We start from the raw sequence: 20,627 nt of genomic DNA, 5'->3' as shown, positions 1-20,627 counted from the left end.
ATCTCGGCTCACTGCAATGTGTTCAAGTGATTCTCCCACCTCAGCCTCCTGAGTAGCTGGGACCACAGGTGTGTGCCACCATGTCCTGCTAATTTTTGTATTTTTAGTAGAGACGGAGTTTTGCCAGGTTGGCCAGGCTGGTCTTGAACTCCTGGCCTCAAGTGATCCACCCACCTCGGCCTCCCAAAGTGCTGGGATGACAGGCGTGAGCTGCCGCACCTGGCCCTGGGTGGCATTCATTTTTTGTCTCCCGTGGCACCCTCAGCATCCCCAATCAAGGCATATCTTACTCTCTGTGGTTACTGCTTTTCTTGTCTATAGTCCCCCAATAGATTATGAACTCATCAAGAATCTATGTGTTACTTACTGTTCTGTTGGTATATGGCACATGTCTGGCAGATAGAAGAAACTCAAAACATATTTACTAGACTAAAATAAGCACATAAGGAAAATGAAAGCCAGCTGTAATCCCACCCCAGTGACTGCAACAGATTATTAAAAACAGCTCAGTGGAGCTCAAATTCCACAGAGACAATGGACAGAAGAGCCCACTAGAAAAAAATTCCATTCCGCTGGGCGTGGTGGCTCACACCTGTGATCCCATCACTTTGGGAGGCTGAGGCAGGCGGATCACCTGAGGTCGGGAGTTCAAGACCAGCCTGACCACACCTGGTGGTGTGCGCCTGTAATCCCAGCTATTTGGGAAGTTGAGGCAGGAGAATCGGTTGAACGGGGGCGGTGGGGGGAGCGGAGGTTTCGGTGAGCCCAGATCATGCCATTACACTGCAGCCTGGGCAACAAGAGTGAAACTGTTTCAAAAAAAAAAAAAAAATTAGCCAAGTGTGGTGCATGTCTGTGGTCCCAGATACCCAGGAGGCTGAGATGGGAGAAACCTGAGCCTGAAAGTTTGAAGCTGCAGTGAGTCATGATTGCACCATTGCACTCCAGCCTGGTCAATAGAAGGAGACCCTGTTAGAAAAAAAAAAAAAAAAAAAAAGGAAAGAAAAAGAAAAAGAAAGAAAGACAAAGAAAAAGAGAACAAAAAGAAAGAAAGAAAATCATTGATTCCTATAGATGATGCAAGGAGACCATGGGAGGGTCACTGCTCCAGCAAGCCTGCCAGAACCACAGCTAGCGTAGTGTGTACCGGGCTGGAGGGCTTCTGGGGGAGCATCTTGACTTTTAGAAGAAAGTTGTAAAGGTGGTAACAGCAACACAGTCATAAAAGGATTGCTTTCCAAAGAAAGATTAAAGGCCCGCTAAGATGAGAGGCTACCTAATAGTCTGCCTAAATTTGAAATCAAAAGGAAACTGGCATTCTTAGCTCTTACTATTCTCCTGATCAAGTCCCTTTCATGTGAGCTTAATTCAGTAGGAATCCGAATAAAAAATTAAATTGCTAGATGTGACTCCTCTTAGGAGCTTTCTCTTTTCCCTTTCTTTTAAATCATTGCTATAGCAATAAATGACCAAATTTAAGACCTGTAGAATCCTGAGACATTGAATAAATGGGGGGAAATTGTCTGTAGCTAAAATGCAACTTAAGTATAGCAACCTGTTCACTTACTTCCTGGTCACTTCAGATTTAAATGAAATCCCTGTAAGACCATGCATGATAAACCTTTGTCTTTCATCCTTTATAAGAATATCAAAAAATTCCAATAGTAAAAGCAATGTAAATTCCTTTGTGGTGGGTACCATAGACTCAAGCACAGAAATTCCCACTGTAGGCAATTTCTGCAGTGGAAATGATTTTTGTTTTTTTTTCAGACCCTGTCTCACACTGTCACTCAGGCAGGAGTGCTCACTGCAGTCTCAAACTCCTGGGCTCAAGTGATCCTCCCACCTCGGCCTCTCTTTTTATTTTTTTTATTTTGAGGCAGAGTCTCACTCCATCTACAGGCGCCAGACTGGAGTGCAGTGGTGCAATCTTGGCTCACTGCAACCTCCGCCTCCCGGGTTCAAGCAATTCTCCTGCCTCAGCCTCCCAAGTAGCTGGGACTACAGGCGTGCGCCACCATACCTGGCTAATTTTTTAAAATGTTTTGTAGAGACGGGGTTCTTGCTATGTTGTCCAGGCTGGTCTCTAACTCCTGGCCTCAAACAATCCTTCCACCTCAACCTTCCAAAGCACGGAGATTACAGGTATGAGTTACTGCACTTGGTCTTCCAACTTTGTTCTTTTTTATCAAGATTATTTTGGCTACTCTGAATCCCTTAAATTGCCATATGAACTTTAGCATCAACTTGTCAATTTCTGCAAGGAAGCCTCTGTGATTTCAATATGGATTATGTTGAATCTGTAGGTCAATTTGGGGATATTGCTATTTTATTAAATCTTCCAGTCCATGAATATGGAATGTCTTTTTATTTGTTTAGATCTTCTGTAATTTCTTTCAATAATGTTTGCAGCTTTTAGAGTATAGAGTTTGCACTTCATTTGTTGAATTTCTTTTTTTCTTTTTTTTTTTTTGAGATGGAGTTCAGCTCTGATGCCCAGGCTGGAGTGCAGTGACACAATTTCGACTCACTGCAACCTCTGCCTCCCAGGTTCAAGTGATTCTCCCTGCCTCAGCCTCCTGAGTAGCTGGGACTGCAGGCTTGTGCTACTATGCCAGACTAATTTTGTATTTTTTGGTTTTTGTTTGTTTGTTTGTTTGAGACAGTCTCAGTCTGTTGACAGGCTGGAGTACAATAGCGCCATCCTGGCTTGCTGCAACCTCCGCCTCCTGGATTTAAGCGATTCTGAGCCTCCCAAGTAGCTGGGACTACGGAAGCCTGCCACCACGCTTGGCTAATTTTTTGTATTTTAGTACAGATGGGTTTTCACCATATTGGCCAGGATGGTCTCGATCTCCTGACCTCATGATCTGCCTGCCTTGACCTCCCAAAGTGCTGGGATTACAGGTATGAGCCTCCGCACCCAGTCTATTTTTGTTATTCTCAAATCTCCATTTATTGAGCTCTGCCAGCATGCTGGGGGATCTTATAGGATAGAGGCACACAGACATTGCCCAAGTGTCTGGCAAACTGATTTAAGACCAGGCCTCCCATGCAGACATAGATTCATTAAAATCCTTGAGAGAAGGTAGATAGTTGAGTGTTACAAGAAGGATGCTATTGGCTTCTAATAGCAGACCACTTTGTGTCAATTTCTAGGTTTAGGAATGAAAGAAGCAGCAATCTGTGTTGCTGAGCCATGATTCTATAAATAGCAGGTCCATCCTCCACTCCAAAGTGAAACCGAGTCTGCAGGTAGACAGGCAGTGTTTCAGCCTTACCAGGATCCAAGAAAACAAGTCAAATTTGTACTCACTATTGCCTATGCCTTAAGGCTCCTCACTTTGTTATCTCACTCTTTAACATTAAAAAAAAAAAAAATCATCCATGTCGATGGGGTATGCTGAATAGGTCAAATTAGTTGTTCTACCCTGTGGGATGATCTTCAGGTCTGCCAGAAAAAAATGAAGCAAAAGCAAGTTCAATATCCTGAAATATGAAGTCACAACAAACAAGGAAATGATTTCTGGGTTACGTTCAGGATGAATTGCAAGTTGTTACGGCCCTGCCTACAGGATTCCCCTCCCTGGGCTGGAGTCCAAGCTAATCCACTACCTTGCATCTTTCCCTTAACCCTGCATCTCCAGCTCCAACACATGGGCAGCTGGCCAGATATGAAGATGTTTCCTCTCCTGCCCATCTACTTGAGGGGGATGGGGAGGGGCTCCAATAGTCTACATGGCACTCAAACACTGTCTGTCACCTAGGGAAACAGTGCAGGTGAGATGACATTGCAATTTTACATGTCTCCTCATGCATTCAGCAGAGCTTTATTTTAGGTTATAAATCTGTGAAGCAACCTGTCTGTTCTTCAGTTTCCGCATACTGTACTCTGGTCCCCTTTGGATTTGACAGTCTCATTTCAATCTGCCCTCTAGGCTAGATAGTCAGATCTCAAGTAAGAAGGATTTTAATGCAAAACAAAAAGCTCTAATGTTTACAAGGAGCAAAGAGATGCTTGTGTTTAAAGTCTATATTCGAGACTGTTTGTGAGTGTGAGGCCTGGATCAAGTGACTCCTCCAACCCAAATCTTCACTCCACAATAGACTCTACGTGGAGACAGAAACTGAGAGTTGGTCCCAAGTATAGCTAATCAGGTTGTGATTCATTTAAACAGATGTCAATTCCAGTTAACTCGTGAGCTCTTAGGAGCTCTCAGATAAGGCATACCTCATTCTTGTCTGCTTGCATGAATGCCCACATGACGAAAAATCTTTTTAAAAATTTTTATTTTTTTAAGAGACGGGGTCTCACTATATGAGAGGCTGGAGTGCAGTGGCTATTCACAGGCACTGTGAAAATATATATATATATATATTTTTTTTTTGAGACAGGGTCTCACTCTATCATCCAGCCTGGAGTGCCAGGTGTGATCTCAGCTAACTGCAACCTCCGCCTCCTATGTTCAAGTGATTCTCTAGCCTCAGCCTCCTGAGTAGCTGGGATTACAGGCATGCACCACTGTACTCAGCTAATTTTTGTCTTATTATTATTTTTATTTTTACTTTTTGGAGTCTGGCTTTGTTGCTCATGCTGGAGTGCAGCGGTGTGATCTTGGCTCACTGAAACCTTTGCCTCCCAGGTTCAAGTGATTCTCCTGCCTCAGCCTCCTGAGTAGCTGGGGTTACAGACTCCCACCATCATGCCCAGTTAATTTTTGTATTTTTAGTAGAGATGGGGTTTCACCATGTTGACCAGGCTGGTCTCAAACTCCTGACCCAAGTGATCCATCCACCTCAGCCTCCCAAAATACTGTGTTTATAGGTGTGAGCCACTGCCCAGTCCCAGATCTAAAAATCTTAATCCACACTTCTGAATAAGGTTGTCTGTACAGCTAGCACATGGCAGGACTTCCAGCAGAAAAGGCAATTTTGGCCTTCTCCTAATCAAGAGCCTTAATTATCAACTTGCAATTCATCCTGAAGGTAACCCAGAAATAATTTTATTGTTTGTTCTGACTTCATATTTCAGGACATTGAATTTGCTTTTGCTTCGTTTTTTTTTCTTTTTCTGGCAGATCTGAAGATCATCCCACAAGGTAGAACAACTCATTTGACCTATTTGACTTGGCCCCAAGTGTACTTGGTATGGAGGTTTCCTATTCTGAAGAATTCCAGTAGAACTCCCTGGGGGAAAAACACCCATTTTAATTGGCATACAGGAGAGTCACTGGAATCAGTTACTAAATTACAATTTCCTTACAATTTGGAAGGGTTGGGGATTGCTATTGTTTTCCTGGTAAATTACTGGATCACAGTGGTGTCTTGGAATAAGGCAACACATTTCAAATATAACTTTCCATAAACTGGAGCTCCACTTCCCCAGTTCCTAGGGGATTTTCACTGGCCCAGACTCAGGAAGAATTTTCTTCTATGGGATCCAAGACTTCAGAGACCAAACATTTCCTGAAGACTTTCCTCTGCTTTCTGACCTCCACCTACCTCCTCCCAAAGACATAGCAAAAAAAAAACAACAAAAAACAAAAAACGATTTCTCATCAATGCAGGCAGCCAAGAGTGCCCAGAGAGCTTAAGGTACTGGGTAAAGGAACAGGAATCCACAATTCTTTCTCGGTGTTAAGGTGCCATTGAGTTGCCTGATGGCTTGAGTATGTTAACCCCTTGCTTCATGGCTGGAATTTTAATTACCCCTCCTGGAGCTTTTCTGAAGAATTGATTTTGTACATGACGTTTATTCGTATTTCAGAAACCAACTCTATCATCAAATAGGAGTGTTGGTTAATTACAAAACGAAGTTGGCCCAAAGCACCAAATTATCAGTCTGTGGCACGTCCAGAGGTTTTGAAACTAGTTAGCGCTGCTGCCTCTCCTGGTAGCTTGTTAAAACCTGAACTGGGTACATTGGTTAGTGGTTTGGGAATAGAATTTTGGAGCATTATATGAGACGTCTTGGTCTGTTTTAGAGCCACTCACCCGGCCTTCAGGAGCTGGGGAGCTGGTAGAGTGGGGTGCCGGCCACTTTGACTGTCACTAGCCAATCCTGTCTTCTGCATCCCTCCAAGGCTCCTTGGGGACATCTAAGGTGAGGTTCCTCCAATTTGCAAAGTTGCAAATGTCTCAGCCCATAATTTCAAAAGTCTTGTCTGAACTAGACTTTCCCTGCTCCCTCGGGGAAGGAATGTTGTCTTCTCTCCATCCTGGCATCTTTACCCCCTCCCCACCCTGGGGCCTGGTCTCCAGCCAGTGGACGCTCTGTTAATATGAACTGGAACTGGTGGGTGCTCTGGGCACTGCCAAGACAGCGCTTGGCGCTTGTGCATCTGTTAGCCCAATTCTCACCACTTTTTTCTCCATCCCCGTCGTCAATGGGTGCGTCTTGCAGATCACGACCCAAAGCTCTAGATGGAAGATTCCTGCCATGTCTCCTTTCCCCCAGGAGACCCCTCCGCGCACTCCCACCCCGACAGTCCCCTAAAGCTGCCTGTGTTCTTAGCCTGTGGCTTCCGACCCTTGAGTGATGCCCGCCTGGGCTCGGGCACGGACTGTGTGGAGCCAGGTGGCAGCAGGCAGGGCGCGCCGCCAGAGTGCCCAGCTCCCGGGGCTGTCTGCAGGGTGGGGCCGCCCTCGCCGCCGCTCCCTCTCCGCGCCTTCCCCATCCCCAAAGAGGACACCCCTCCTTCCCCACCCTCGCGCGGCACCGCCTCCCCCGCCGCCCGCCCGCCCGCCCTTGCCCAGCGCCTCCCAGGCAGCCGGCGAGCGAGGAGAGAGCTCTGGGATGGGACTTGGAGCAGGCGGCGGCAGAGACAGCGGCAGCGGCTGGGGCTCCGTCCTCGCCTCCCACGAGCGATTCCCGAGGAGAGCCGCGGCCCTCGGCTAGGCGAAGAGGCCGACGAGGAAGACCCGGGTGGCTGCGCCCCTGCCTCGCTTCCCAGGCGCGGGCGGCTGCAGGTGAGCGCGCCGCGCTTTCCCCCGGCTCTGCGCGGCCGGGCGGCCCCGAGGTGCAGGCGGACCGACCCACAGACAGACACGCCGAGCCCGGGCCGCCCCGCGCGCAGGCGCCCTCCCCAGCCCCGCACTGCGGCCCCCAGCGCCCCGGGGACCTGGCGCCTCAGACCCCTCCGACCCCTGCGAGGACAGCAGAAGTGGGAAGGCGGCGCTGCCCGACCCCTCGGCGGGAGAAGTCCCGCCACCCGGGCCCGGAGAACCGCGCGCGCTCCCTGCGCAGGACGCGCCGCAGCCGCGCCGGAGTGCCCCGTGGAGGCGCTGTGCCCCGCAGCGGGGACTCCCAGACCCGGGCTACCCGGACCCGGGGAAAGCGAGACTTGTTGAGCGGGTATGCGGGGTGATTCCTAGTCCAGGGACAGCCGATGGCTCCCTCTTACCTCTTTGGAACCTGATATTTTCATGCCCGTTTAATCTGGATTTTGTTCTTGGGTCTCTACGGCAGCCAAAGCTCCAGCTTCCCTATACTGTGGAAGAGGGAGAGAAAGGGGAAGGCATTTTGTGGTAGTTGCTAGAAACCCCAGAACAGTTTGGAGCCGTTTGGGGACAGGACAGAAAGATGGAGGCTGTCCCTGGTAGGGTCTCCAGGACTGGGGCACGGGAAGGTGCTCTCCTCAGAGACACACACGCCCACCCTGATCAAACCCAATTGACCAAGTTTCAAATTGTCATAAATCAGGAAGCCACAGTGCATCTGCACCAAGCTTGGGTCAGCCTGCTTGGGTTTCAATCCCAGCTGTGAAGTTTACAGAGTTGATAACTTGAAGCTACCCAACTACTGTGTGCCTCAGTTTCCTCATCTGTCTAATGAGGATGGTAATATCCACAGGGCTGTGAGGATTAAATGAGATATGGCAAGCGAAGTCCTTAGAACTTCTCCAGGAGCATCCTAAGATTAGGTGAGGCTCCATCGCTTGTCTTTCCAGAAATAGCAGGAGCTGCTATGAGCAATGAATGCACCTCTTCCCCACTTCAGAAAGAGAGGCTCTCCATGGATACGCGAGGGTGGCAGATAAGAACTGGCCTGTATTCAAATGCCATTTCCTTCCCGGGGTCCACTCGGGCACAGTTCTCCCTGTGTGCTTCCAAAGGGATAACCTCATAAAACCATGTCAAAATACCAAGATGGGTTTATGGTCTGGAACGTTACCTCTCAGCCCCTGAAACTTGGTGCTTAGAATCCTCCGTGGAGAACGAGATACTTGCGGCTCTTCACCTTGCATTTTGCTATCTGTCCACACTTTTCACTTTTATTTCTGCCAATAGAATTCAATCTCAGGTCCCCAAGTTACCAGGACACTGTCTTCTGTAAATCGGGGCTCTGGGGTTCCTTGTTCACAGAGTGCAGACCCAGGCAACCTAGAGCCACAAAGGCTTGAGCTCGCTTGCTGGAGGTGTCAGAGCAGAGTCCAAATCTGAAACGCCCTTCAGCAGCTGTCATGCCCTAAGCTCTTATCAGCAAATGCCACATCTTTGTTCAGCAAAAGGTAGTTAAAAGTGTGGTAGTTAAAAGGTAGTTTAAAACTGAGATTTAAAGAAAAGGAGAGATATTTGCTCTTTGAAATAAGAGAGCCACTGGAAGTTTCTGGGGAAAAAAATTTCACAGTTTATATAAAATAGTTCTAGCTGGCACCTAAGAGAGGAAAAGGGTGAGGTGGGGAGAGGAAAAAGGGAAGAGACCGGCTTAGAACTCAGGAAAAGCTGGCTGACGAGGGTGTGGAGGGTATAACACTGGCTGGAGCAAGGTGTTGGGGTGTGAGGCTGAACAAGCAATGGGAGAGGTGAGCGGGAGAGGTTTAAGACCAGTCAAGTAGCGGGGTGCGGTGGGTCACAGCTGTAATCCCAGCACTTTGGGAGGCAGAGGTGGGTGGGTCACCTGAGGTCAGGAGTTCGAGACCCGCCTGACCAACAGGGAGAAACCCCGTCTCCTCTCTACTAAAAATACAAAATTAGCCAGGTGTGGTGGCGCAGGCCTGTAATCCCAGTTACTTGGGAGGCTGAGGCAGGAGAATCACTTGAATCCAGGAGGCAGAGGTTGTGGTGAGCCAAGATCGCGCTCACCATTGCACTGCAACCTGGGCAACAAGAGCAAAACTCCATCTCAAAAAAAAAAAAAAAAAAAAAAAAATCCCAGTGCTGTTCCTGGGACTCGCTGCCTTCTGGTCTGTAGCACATGCAACAGAGTCCATTTCAGGGATTCCCTGTCTTCTATGGAAGCTATGGAGGACTCCCCTGCTTAAAGCATATGGGGAGGTAACTCAAGAGGGCCAGGAAAAGAGGGAGGCTGAGCATATGCCAAGGGGTGAATGGGGCATGTGGTTGCTGTGGCTAGTGAACCATGCCAGGGAGGTCCTTCCAAGGGGCCCCTGGCCACTTGGAGCTTCAGCCCATGAGGCCATCCTTGAACCCCAGTTTTCGTTCGGCAGACAGCACTCACTGCCTGAAGGGGGCTCAGGTGGAATGACAGGGCTGGGCCGAATTCCGGAAGCCTGGGCTGTTGTCAGTAACTTGTGGTGATGACTATGACAGTGGCTTTGACGTGGATGAGATGGAGTGGGGGTACAACCCAAAGCACACTGCTCTTGGTGCCCTGAGGACCTGGGTTCCAGTCACAGCCCCTTATACCTGCAAAGATTTTGGAAAGTTACTTAGACTCTCTGTACCTGACATCTGTTTCTTCATCTGTAAATGAGGAATAGGATTTTTGGGAGAATTAAATTAGTTAACACGTGTACAGTTCCTAGATCAGAATAAATGCTCAGTATTTCTTAGCTTTGCTTACTATTAATGTCTGAGCCTCGGTTTTATCATCTGTCAAATGGGTGTGATACTATGTCACAGGTTGGTTGTAAGGGTTAAATGAAATAATTAATGTGAATTTATACAACAGTGTGTGAAGGATGCAAAGTACTCAAAGTAAGTCAATTGAAATGGAAAATTTCACAAAATACCTGCATGTAAAAATCAGTGGCTGAGCAGGTGGACCAGCTAACATTTTTGGAAAGTTATTCTAAAAGTACTGTCAGAGGAAACTTTATCTACTTATAGAAAGTGGGGCCCACTGCCCATGGGGATACACTGTAGTTATTTTATGTTGTATTAGTTACCTATTGCTGCTATAACAAATTTCACAAACATAGTGGTTTAAAACAACCCAAAGTTGTTATCCTGTGTTTCTGGAGTTCAGAACTCTGAAATGGGTTTTATAGAGCTAAAATTGAGGTGTCAACAGGGCTCTGCGGTTCCTTTTTGTAGGCCCTTGGGAAAATGTTGTTCATTTTCTGACTTCTAAAAGCTGACTTCATTTCTTGACTCCTGGTTCCTTCTTCCATCCTCAAAGCCAGTAACAGCATCTTCCAGCTCTTCTTCCCATCCTGACCCTCCTGTCTCCCATTTACAAAACCCTACCTAGAAAATCTGGGTAAATCACTACATCTCAGAATTCCTAAGTTAATCACGTCTGCAAAGTTCCCCCCCCACCCACCTTTTTTTATTTCGAGACAGAGTCTCCCTCTAACACCCAGGCTAGAGTTCAGTGATGTGATCTCAGCTCACTGCAGCCGCCACCTCCCGGGTTCAAGCGATTTTCCTGCTTTAGCCTCCTAAGTAGGTGGAATTACAGCCATGAGCTACCATGCCCAGCTAATTTTTTGTATTTTTAGTAGAGACAGGGTTTCACCATGTGGGCCAGCCTGGTTTTGAACTCCTGACCTCAGGTGATCTGCTCACCTTGGCCTCCCAAAGTGTTGGGATTATAGGCGTGAGCCGCTGTGCCTGGCCCAAAGTCCCTTTTGCCATGTAAGGCAACACAGTGACAGATTCTGGGGATTAGGCCATAGACATCTTTGAGGAGCATTATTCTATCTGCCAGAAATATTAGAGTATTAGACTGGGCATGATGGTAAGCAAAACCATTTAGAAAAAAGAAATACTAGAGTATTAGAGGAAATGATCTAAATCAAAGAGTTTTAGCTCACTTCTGTTTAGGGCTTCTCCCTCTACCCTGACAGTTAGGTGAGTTTGTTTTCTTATGTCTTCTTTTTTTTTTCTTTTCGAGACAGAGTTTTTCTCAGAGTTGCCCAACTAATTTTTGTATTTTTAGTGGAGACAGTTTCACCATGTTGGCCAAGCTGTTCTCGAACTCCAGACCGTGTGATCTGCCCGCCTTGGCCTCCCAAAGTGCTGGGATTATAGGCATGAGCCACTGCACTCAACTGTATTTGCTTGTTTTTTTAAGGAAACTTTTCTTTTTTTCTTTTGAGACAGGGTCTGACTCTGTCACCCAGGCTGGAGTGCAGTGGTGTGATCCCAGCTCACTGCAACCCTGCCTCCTGGGCTCTAGCTAACCTCCTACCTCAGCCTCTTGAGTGCCCGGGACTACAGGTGTGTGCCACCACGCTCGGCTAATTTTTATATTCTTTTTGTAGAGACAGGGTCTCACTGTATTGTCCAGGCTGGTCTTGAACTCCTGAGCTCAAGCAGTCTGCTCACCTCGGCCTCCCAAAGTGCTAGCATTACAGGCTTGAGCCACTGTGCCCGGCCTACAAACTTATTGAAGTTTACATACAGAAAAGTACGCTAATCAAGGATGCAGCTGGAGTAATTTTCATGACCTAAACCCATGTGTAACCAGTATTTTGATCAATAAATAGAACATGGCCAGCATTCAGAATCCCCCCTCGGCCCCTTTCTGTGCACTAACACACAAGTATAACCACAATCCTGATTCCTATGGTTGTAGATAAAATTTGTCTATTTTTGAATGTTATTTTGTTGAATATTATATTTGTAAATTTCTCAGGTTATCATATGCCATAATTAATTCTTTTTTATTGCTGCGTAATATCCCATTTTATGGCCACACCACAGTTTTTCTGTACCATTATTATGGGCCATTGAGATTGTTTCCACTCACACTTTTTTTTTTTTTTTTTTTTGAGATAAGAGCTCTCTGTGTCACCCAGGCTGAAGTGCAGTAGCATGATCATAGTTCACTGCAGCCTCAACCTCCTGGGGCTCAAGGAATCCTCCCACCTCAGCCTCCCAAGTAGTTGGGACTATAAGCGTGTACCACTATGCTCAGCTAATTAAAAAAAAATTTTTTTTTTTAATATAGTGAACTCTCACTATATTACCTAGACTGGTCTCAAATTTCTGGGGTCAAGTGATCCTCCCCCCTCAGCCTCCCAAAGTGCCAGGATTACAGGCATGAGCTTCTGTTCCTGGCCCACACTTCGTTTTGAAAGGGAATGACTACCTACCTATATCTCAGTTGTCATAAATGCAACTCAACCTGCAGATATTCAGAGATATCATATAGAGCGACAAGGCTGGAATGGAGGTGACGATGAGGAGTGTGTGTGTGTGTGTGTGTGTGTGTGCACACGTGCACGCTCATAGATGCTTTGTCAGGGTTGGTCGAGGAGCTGTTGAGGTTAGCTTTGTAACATAGAGCCAGATTATGGGGCTTTGTATGCCAAGCTAAGCAGTCTGGATTCAATCCTATTAGTATATGGCAGCCACTGACAGTTTTTGAGCAGGAGAATCATAAGTAAGGATGATACTGTGTCTGGAAGATTGTATTTAGCACTGGTGCCAAATGCATTCATTAGGAGAGACTTAAAAACGGTCTATTGATTAGGACTAAGTTCAGCTACAGGTTACAGAAAAAATGAAACGACAGCGGCTTAAAGAAAGAAGTTTAGCCGGGCGCGGTGGCTCAAGCCTGTAATCCCAGCACTTTGGGAGGCCGAGGCGGGTGGATCATGAGGTCGAGAGATCGAGACCATCCTGGTCAACATGGTGAAACCCCGTCTCTACTAAAAATACAAAAAATTAGCTGGGCATGGTGGCACGTGCCTGTAATCCCAGCTACTCAGGAGGCTGAGGCAGGAGAATTGCTTGAACCCAGGAGGCGGAGGTTGTGGTGAGCCGAGATCGCGCCATTGCACTCCAGCCTGGGTAACAAGAGCGAAACTCTGTCTCAAAAAAAAAAAAAAAAAAAAAAAAAAGAAAGAAGTTTATTTCCATCTCGTGCTCAAGAAGTCTAAGGCAGTGAACCAAAGTGTGTGTGGGGTAAAGGCCTCACCCTCTATGCCTGGTTGCTTTTAGATTTCCATGCAGTCTTACCCAGGATTTTTGGATGACTGCTGGCTCTCCAGCCAGGATGTCCTTCCTCCAGGCATTAGGAAGGAAAACAGCATGGGGGAGTGCCACCTTTTAAGGACACGTTTCAGAAGTTGCACATGCCACATCCACTTCCATCCTGCCAGCAGTTAGTCACCTCGTAGGGAAGAGGGGTGGACGAGAGCTTGTGGTCTTTATTTCAGCCATCCATCCATCACCTGTGCAGTTGCCAAGTGAGGGTTCTATGACAAAAGCAGAAGGACGAGGAAGACATGGGAAACCACTAGCAGTCTCTGCCAATACCTCTGCAGTCTCTCTGATGTGCATCACGGCCAGGACTAGGGCTGTGATTGTGGGGACCTGAAAGACATCACAGGCAAAAACCACACTCAGTGCTTGGTTAGATGGGAGGGGAAAAAAGATGTGGGAGGAATGACCATGGATACAGAAATAGGAGATAAAGGAGTTTTACCAAAAAAGTATTTATTGGAAAAGAGGAGATTGCCTTTTATTTGAATCTCAGCAAAGTCTCTCAACGTACAGGGAGTCCTGTCCAATATTTTGAACAAAGTACTGTTAGGAGGAGACATATTAGCAGGAAATGACCTCAATCAGTGCTAACTTGGAACACTTACAGAAATCAATTGACCCAAATTAGTGGGTGGATCAACTGAGGTCAGCAGTTTGAGACCAGCCTGAGCAACATGAGGAAACCCCGCTTCTACTAAAAAAATACAAAATTAGCTTGGAGTTGTGGTGGGCGCTACTCTGGAGGCTGAGAAAGGAGAATTGCTTGAACCCAGGAGGCAGAGGTTGCAGTAAGCCGAGATCATGCCATCGCACTTTAGCCTGGGCAACAAGAGCAAAACTCCCAACAACAACAACAACAACATTGATGTTAGAGAGGCAGGTAAGGCATTCGAAGACATTGTTTTATGGAACATTTATAAAATGAAAACAGCAACTTTTCTAAGTTAACACATTATTTTATAACTTAAAATGTTTTAAATATGTATTTGCAACTAAATTGATACATTATTATAAGTAGATATTTGATATTTCATCTATATCTTTTAAAATATTCAAGTTGGCCAAGAAATTCTATGTGAAGTCTTCTAATCAGGAAGATGGGAGCCAGGCACTGTGGCTCACACCTGTAATCCCAGCACTTGGGAGGCCAAGGCTGGAGGATCATTGAGCCTAGGAGCTTGCGGACCAGCTGGACAACACGGTGAAACTCCATCTCTACAAAAAATACAAACATGTGATGGTGCTGGCCTGCAGTCTCAGTTACGGTCGCAGGGCTGAGGCAGGAAGGTGGCTTGAACCTGAGAGGTCAAGCCTGCAATGAGTTATTATTGTGCATCAAGGCTGCAAGGAGCCATTATTGTGCAACTGCACTGCAAACCTGGGCAACAGAGCAAGATTCTGTAAAAAGAGCTGGGCGTGGTGGCTCATGCCTGTAATCCCAGCACGGTGGGAGGTTTAGGTGAGCAGATCACAAGGTCAGGAGTTCAAAACCAGCCCGGCCAATATGGTGAAACCCCATCTGTACTAAAAATACAAAAATTAGCCGGGCATGGTGGTGTTTAGTCCCAGCTACTCGGAAGGCTGAGGCAGAATAATCACTTGAACACAGGTTGCAGTGAGCTAAGATCGTGCCACTGCACACTCCAGCCTGGGTGACAGAGTGAGACTCTGTCTCAAAAAAAAAAAAGGAAGAAGACCAGGCTTAGTGACACACACCTGTAATCCCAGAACTTGGAGAGACTAAGGCGGATGGATCACCTACAGTCAGGAGTTCGAGAACAGCCTGGCCAACGTGATGAAACCACATCTTTACTAAAAATGCAAAAAATTAGCTGAGCGTGATGGTAGGTGCCTGTAATCCCAGCTACTTGGGAGGCTGAGGCAGGAGAATCGCTTGAACCCGGGAGGTTGAGGTTGCAGTGAGTCAAGATCACACCACTGCACTCCAGCCTAGGCAACAAAAGCAAAACTCCATCTCAAAAAAGAAAAAAAGAAAGAAAAAAAGGAAGATATTATTCTCCTATTACAGTCCCCTACATTCAGGCAAACATAGTATGTAGAGGAAGACATGGGCTTGACTTTGGTACTTGTTGGAGGCAGAACCAGGGCCAGTTTGCTTCAACTAATATTTTATCAATTAATGAAAGATCAATAAATATGTTTGTTCAAATTAATAATTTTTTAAAAAATTTTTCATTTGCTTTAAAAAAAAGAAAATAAATGTGAATGTGTTGGTGCATTCAAAAAAAAATTTATTTCCACTTAGATTTCAGAGGAATAATTTTTTTTGAGATGGAGTTTTGCTCTTGTTGCCCAGGCTGAAGTGCAATGGCACTATCTTGGCTCACTGCAACCTCTGCCTCCCCAGTTCAAGTGATTCTCCTGCTTCAACCTCCCAAGTAGTTGGGATTACAGGCGTGCACAATCATGCCCAGTTAATTTTGTATTTTTAGTACAGACAGGGTTTCTCCATGTTGGTCAGGCTGGTCTTGAACTCCTGACCTCAGGAGATCCACCCGCCTCAGCCTCCCAAAGTGCTGGGATTACAGGCGTGAGCCACGATACCCAGCCAATTTAATAATTAAAAAAAAATGTATTCACACAATTCGGTACCTAGCACAAGGAGCAAATAGAGGTGACAAGGTGTGTGCTGCAGCAGACAAAACCCATTGTCAGGAGTGTATGAAGCAGTCAATTCCCATTGGCAAAATGAGAGAATATTTATAGCATGAGTGACATGTGAGCTGAGGCTTGAGGACTGAATGCAATTTCAATGAATGTAGAATGGAGATATTTCAGGCTGAGGGACCGGCATGGATGGAGGCACCCCACTATGACAAGCCCTAATGGGGAGGCTGGGGTGGATGTGGAGGCTGCCATGGTCAGAGAGGCGGGCAGTGGTCAGTCACGGAGGGCCTTGAATGTTAGCACTGCACAGTGAGGCCACAGACAGGTTCAAAACAACAAGGGAAGGGCCAGTAGATGAGGGACCAAGGCAGGGAGGGCAGTTCTGAGGCTCCTTGGAGTCTGGTTGAGAAGGGATAAGGGTCGAACATTTGCTGCAGCAGTGGGAACCATCAGGAGGCCTGGACAGGGCAGCCGTGCAGAGGTGGGAACACCAGAATTTGTCCACTCACAAATGTGATGAGGATGCAGAAGTCACGTGGAGGCTGGCTCCAGGTTTCTGGTCTGGATGGCTGGGCGGATGGGGTTAGCATGACCGTGAAAGGATATGAGGAAAAGATGACTTTGTGTCTGGACAGGCTGAGTTGGCAAGCAGGCCTGCACCACTGGGTGGAAGTTACAAACAGCAGCCTCAGGTCAGTATCGAGGAGAACTGAAGGCTAACATTTAGAGCTGCCTGAGGATCCTGGATGGCCTTGCGTCCCACCCAGAGATTGGTTTCCCATTTGCCAGGGATTCCAGCATCAGGCGGGAGACAGGAAGGTACAGCCTGAGATTCACGCAGCTCCAGTATTGCATGATTCTCTGTGAACGCACAGAACAGTTGGTGCGCATACCCGGTTATGCCGACAGAGAGGTCTTGGGCAAAACTATTGAGCCTGATATCTAAGAACTTATCATTAGGAAAACCTCTTTTTTTGAGACTGAGTCTCGAATTGTCACCCAGGCTGGAGTGCAATGGCGCGATCTCAGCTCATTGCAGCCTCTGCCTCCTGGGTTCAAATGGTTCTTCTGCCTCAGTCTCCCAAGTAGCTGGGATTACAGGCATACACCACCACAGCCAGCTAAGTTTTGTATGTTTAGTAGAGATGGGGTTTCACCATGTTGTCCGGACTGATCTCAAACTCCTGGCCTCAAGTGATCCACCCTCCTTGGCCTCCCAAAGTGCTGAGATTACAGGCATGAGCCAACATGCCTGGCCTGAAAATCTCTTTTTCTTAAGTGGACTGACTACCTGAGAAGGGCCAGGGTAGACCCCTGGCTCTGCCAGTAAACGAGCTCTCAGGTCTTGGGAGAAGTCTTTCCACCTGTAAATCTTAGGGTTCCATCCACAAAATTTTAAACTCATCTGCCTCACAGAATGATGGTGGGGATCAAATGAGATCAAATGAGATGGTACTGTTTGGACAGTTCACTGGCCAGCCCATCACAGGCCCTTAGCAAATGTTAGTGTCCTGTGTCCTTTCTCCTCCTGTTTCCAGGTGGGGTTACCACTGGACGGGGGATCTTGCCACCTTCTTTGGGATGGCAGGATCTTGCCAATGGTCTGGTTTAGGCTGAGAAACTTGGCTTCCTGGCCATGCCTCTCATTTTATGGATGACTAGTGAAAGCCCAGAGAGTTGTCACCTACGTGAGGTCACACAGGTGTGCAGAACCAGGCCTCGTCTCAAGGCCCACAGCATACAGTTCTGGCTCTGGAGGGAATTCTCGCCTGTTGGTTTACTGCAACAGTGATGCTTAGAAGAACCCGTAGCTGAGACAGAACAATCTCCTTCTCTCTCTTCCCCTACCCCCTTGGTAAAGTTAAATGAAAAGACTCATTGTCCCATGGAGAAGAAAACTGCTGAAACAAAAGTCAAAGCTATTGTATGATTGTAAAATATTCTTTCCGTATTCCCAAATGCTTCATGGAATCTGTTCAGATTGAATTAACCTCTATTTCTCAGCACAGCAGTTCTTCTCAGATGCCCCTACATGAAAGGAACCGTTCTCAAACATCATTCCATTTTTCACTTAGAAATGGGTCCTGATCTTCAAATGCTGACAGCTGTAAATGCCAAACTAAGAAACAACCATTGAGATGGATACATGCACTGATTTAATTTTTTCTTGTTTCATCGCCATTGCAGTTTTTAGGGAAAAAATCTATCTTATCTGGTATTAATATTGCTATACTGACTTTATGTTGGTATCTATATTGTATCCTTTTCCCCATTCCTTATTATTTATCTTTTTTTTTTTTTTTTTGAGACAGAGTCTCACCCTGTCACCCAGGCTGGAGGGCAATGGGCGCAATCTCTGCTCATTACAACCTGTACCTCCCAGGTCCAAGCAATTCTCCTTCCTCAGCCTCCCAAGTAGCTGGGATTACAGGCATGTGCCACCATGCCTGGTTAATTTTTTTTTGTATTTTTTGTAGAAACAGGGTTTTGCAATGTTGGCCGGGCTGGTCTTAAACTCCTGACCTCAGGTGATCCGCCTGCCTCAGCCTCTTAAAGGGCTGGGATTACAGGCGTGAGCCACCATGACCAGCCCTTATTATTTACCTTTTTTTTTTCTTTTAGAGATGGAGTTTTGCTAATTTTGTATTTTTAGTAGACATGGGGTTTCTCCATGTTGGTCAGGCTGGTCTCGAACTCCTGACATCAAGTAATCTGCCCTCCTTGGCCTCCCAAAGTGCTGGGATTACAGGCGTGCACCACTACACTCAGCCTATTTATCTTTTTTACAAGCCCACAACTAATATCATAATTCCTTTTAAAAATTTATTATTTTTAATTTACTTTCTGTAAAAATATTTTATATTAAAATTATTCCTACTTAAAGGAAGCTTAGAAGAGTTCATGTTAGTTTTCAAGTCACTGTAAGATTTTTTTTTTTTTTTTTTGAGGCACGGTCTTGCTCTGTCACCCAGGCTGGCATGCAGTGGCGGCGATCCTGGCTCACTACAGCTTCAACCTCCTGGGCTCAAGTGATTCTCCCACCTCAGCCCTGCCCCCAAGTAGCTGTTCTAAGTTTTCTTCCTTTGTGCCAGCATGCCTGGGTAATTTCTGTATTTTTTGTAGCAACGGGATTTTGCCATGTTGCCCAGGCTGGTCTCAAACTCCTGGGCTCAAAGGGATCACTCACCTTGACCTCTGAAAGTTCTGGGATTCTGAGTATGCACCACTGTGCCCAACTAAGGTTCCAGTTTCTTCACATCCTCACCAACACTTGGTTATATCAGTCTTTAAAATTTTTTAAAATAATTTTTTCATATTCCCAGGTCACTATTATAGTCTTAATTTTATTTATTCTAGTGGATTTGTTGTGGCATCTACTTATTGTGCTTTTAATTTGTATTTTTCTAATAACTAAAGATGTTCAACATCTTTTCATATGTTTATTTGTCATCCAGATGTCTTCTTTGGAAATGTGACTGTTCAAATCTCTTGGGCATTCTGAAGTGGGTTGTCTGTCCTCTTCTTGAGTGATAAGAGTTTATATAGTCCCAGCCGGGCAAGGCAGCTCACACCTGTCTGTAATCCTAGCACTCTGGGAGGCCAAGGAGGGTGAATCACCTGACGTTAGTAGTTCGAGACCAGCCTGGCCAACATAGTGAAACTCCATCTCTACTAAAGATACAAAAATTAGCCAGGTGTGCTGGTGCACACCTGTAATCCCAGCTACTCAGGAGGCTGAGGCAGGAGAATCACTTGAACCCAGGAGGTGGAGGTTGCAGTGAGTCAAAATTACACCATTGCACTCCAGCCTGGGTGACAGGGCAAGACTCCATCTCAAAAAAAAAAAAAAAAAAAAAAAAAAGTGCCGGGCGCGGTGGCTCAAGCCTGTAATCCTAGCACTTTGGGAGGCTGAGGCGGGTGGATCACGAGGTCGAGAGATCGAGACCATCCTGGTCAACATGGTGAAACCCCATCTCTACTAAAAAAAATACAAAAAACTAGCTGGGCGTGGTGGCACATGCCTGTAATCCCAGCTACTTAGGAGGCTGAGGCAGGAGAATTGCCTGAGCCCGGGAGGCGGAGGTTGCGGTGAGCTGAGATCACGCCATTGCACTCCAGCCTGGGTAACAAGAGCGAAACTCTGTCTCAAAAAAAAAAAAAAAAAAAAAGTTTATATAGTCTGAATAGAAATAATCGATCAGATACGTATTTTACAAATATTTTCTACTAGTCTGTGACTTGTCATGCTATTGCATTTTGTTCATTTGTTTTGAGACAGTCTCATTCTGTTGTTGCCTAGGCTGGAGTGCAGTGGCATTATCATGGCTTACTGCAGCCTCGACCTCTCGGGATCAAAGCAATCTTCCAGTCTCAGCCTCCCAAGTAGCTGGGACTGCAGGTGTGTGCCACCCTGTTCAGCTAATTTTTGTATTTCTTACAGAGATGGGGTTTTGCCATGTTGCCCAGGCTGGTCTTAAACTTCTGACCTCAAGTAATCTGCTCTCCTCGGCCTTCCAAAGTGCCAGGATTATAGGTGTGAGCCACTGTGCCTGGCCAACAATATATACTATTGATTGGTTTGATTACAGAATAATACCAATAATAATAACAGCAAGAACAGGCTGAGTGTAGTAGCTCATGCCTGTAATCATAGCACTTTGGGAGGTCGAGGTGGGCGAGGAGTTCAAGACTAGCCTGGGCAACATGGTGAATCCCTGCCTCTACTAAAATACAAAAAATTAGCTGGGCATGGTGTGGCACACCTGTAGTTCTATTTACTGGGAGGCTGAGGCATGAGAATTGCTTGAACCTGAGAGGCA

General features: G+C 46.4%; 1 protein-coding gene across 4 annotated transcripts in view; it reads left to right on the top strand.

Moving 5' to 3' along the window:
* Positions 1-6,749: 6,749 nt before the first annotated feature.
* MATN2 (matrilin 2) overlaps positions 6,750-20,627 on the top strand; it is a 181,357-nt gene continuing 167,479 nt past the window's right edge. For 2 of the 4 annotated variants that reach the window (XM_039464420.2, XM_039464419.2), the window contains exon 1: positions 6,755-6,969. The gene's annotated coding sequence lies outside the window, so the exon portion shown is untranslated. Of the gene's footprint in view, positions 6,970-20,627 lie in introns of all 4 variants that reach the window. The other 2 variants (XM_074386823.1, XM_074386822.1) reach the window with 2 other exon arrangements.

The sequence above is a fragment of the Saimiri boliviensis genome, chromosome 15 (assembly GCF_048565385.1).
Source record: "Saimiri boliviensis isolate mSaiBol1 chromosome 15, mSaiBol1.pri, whole genome shotgun sequence".
NCBI classification, from domain to species: Eukaryota; Metazoa; Chordata; class Mammalia; order Primates; family Cebidae; genus Saimiri; species Saimiri boliviensis.
Note: the sequence above shows the minus strand (reverse complement) of the source record. Positions and strands in the feature narration are given on the sequence as shown.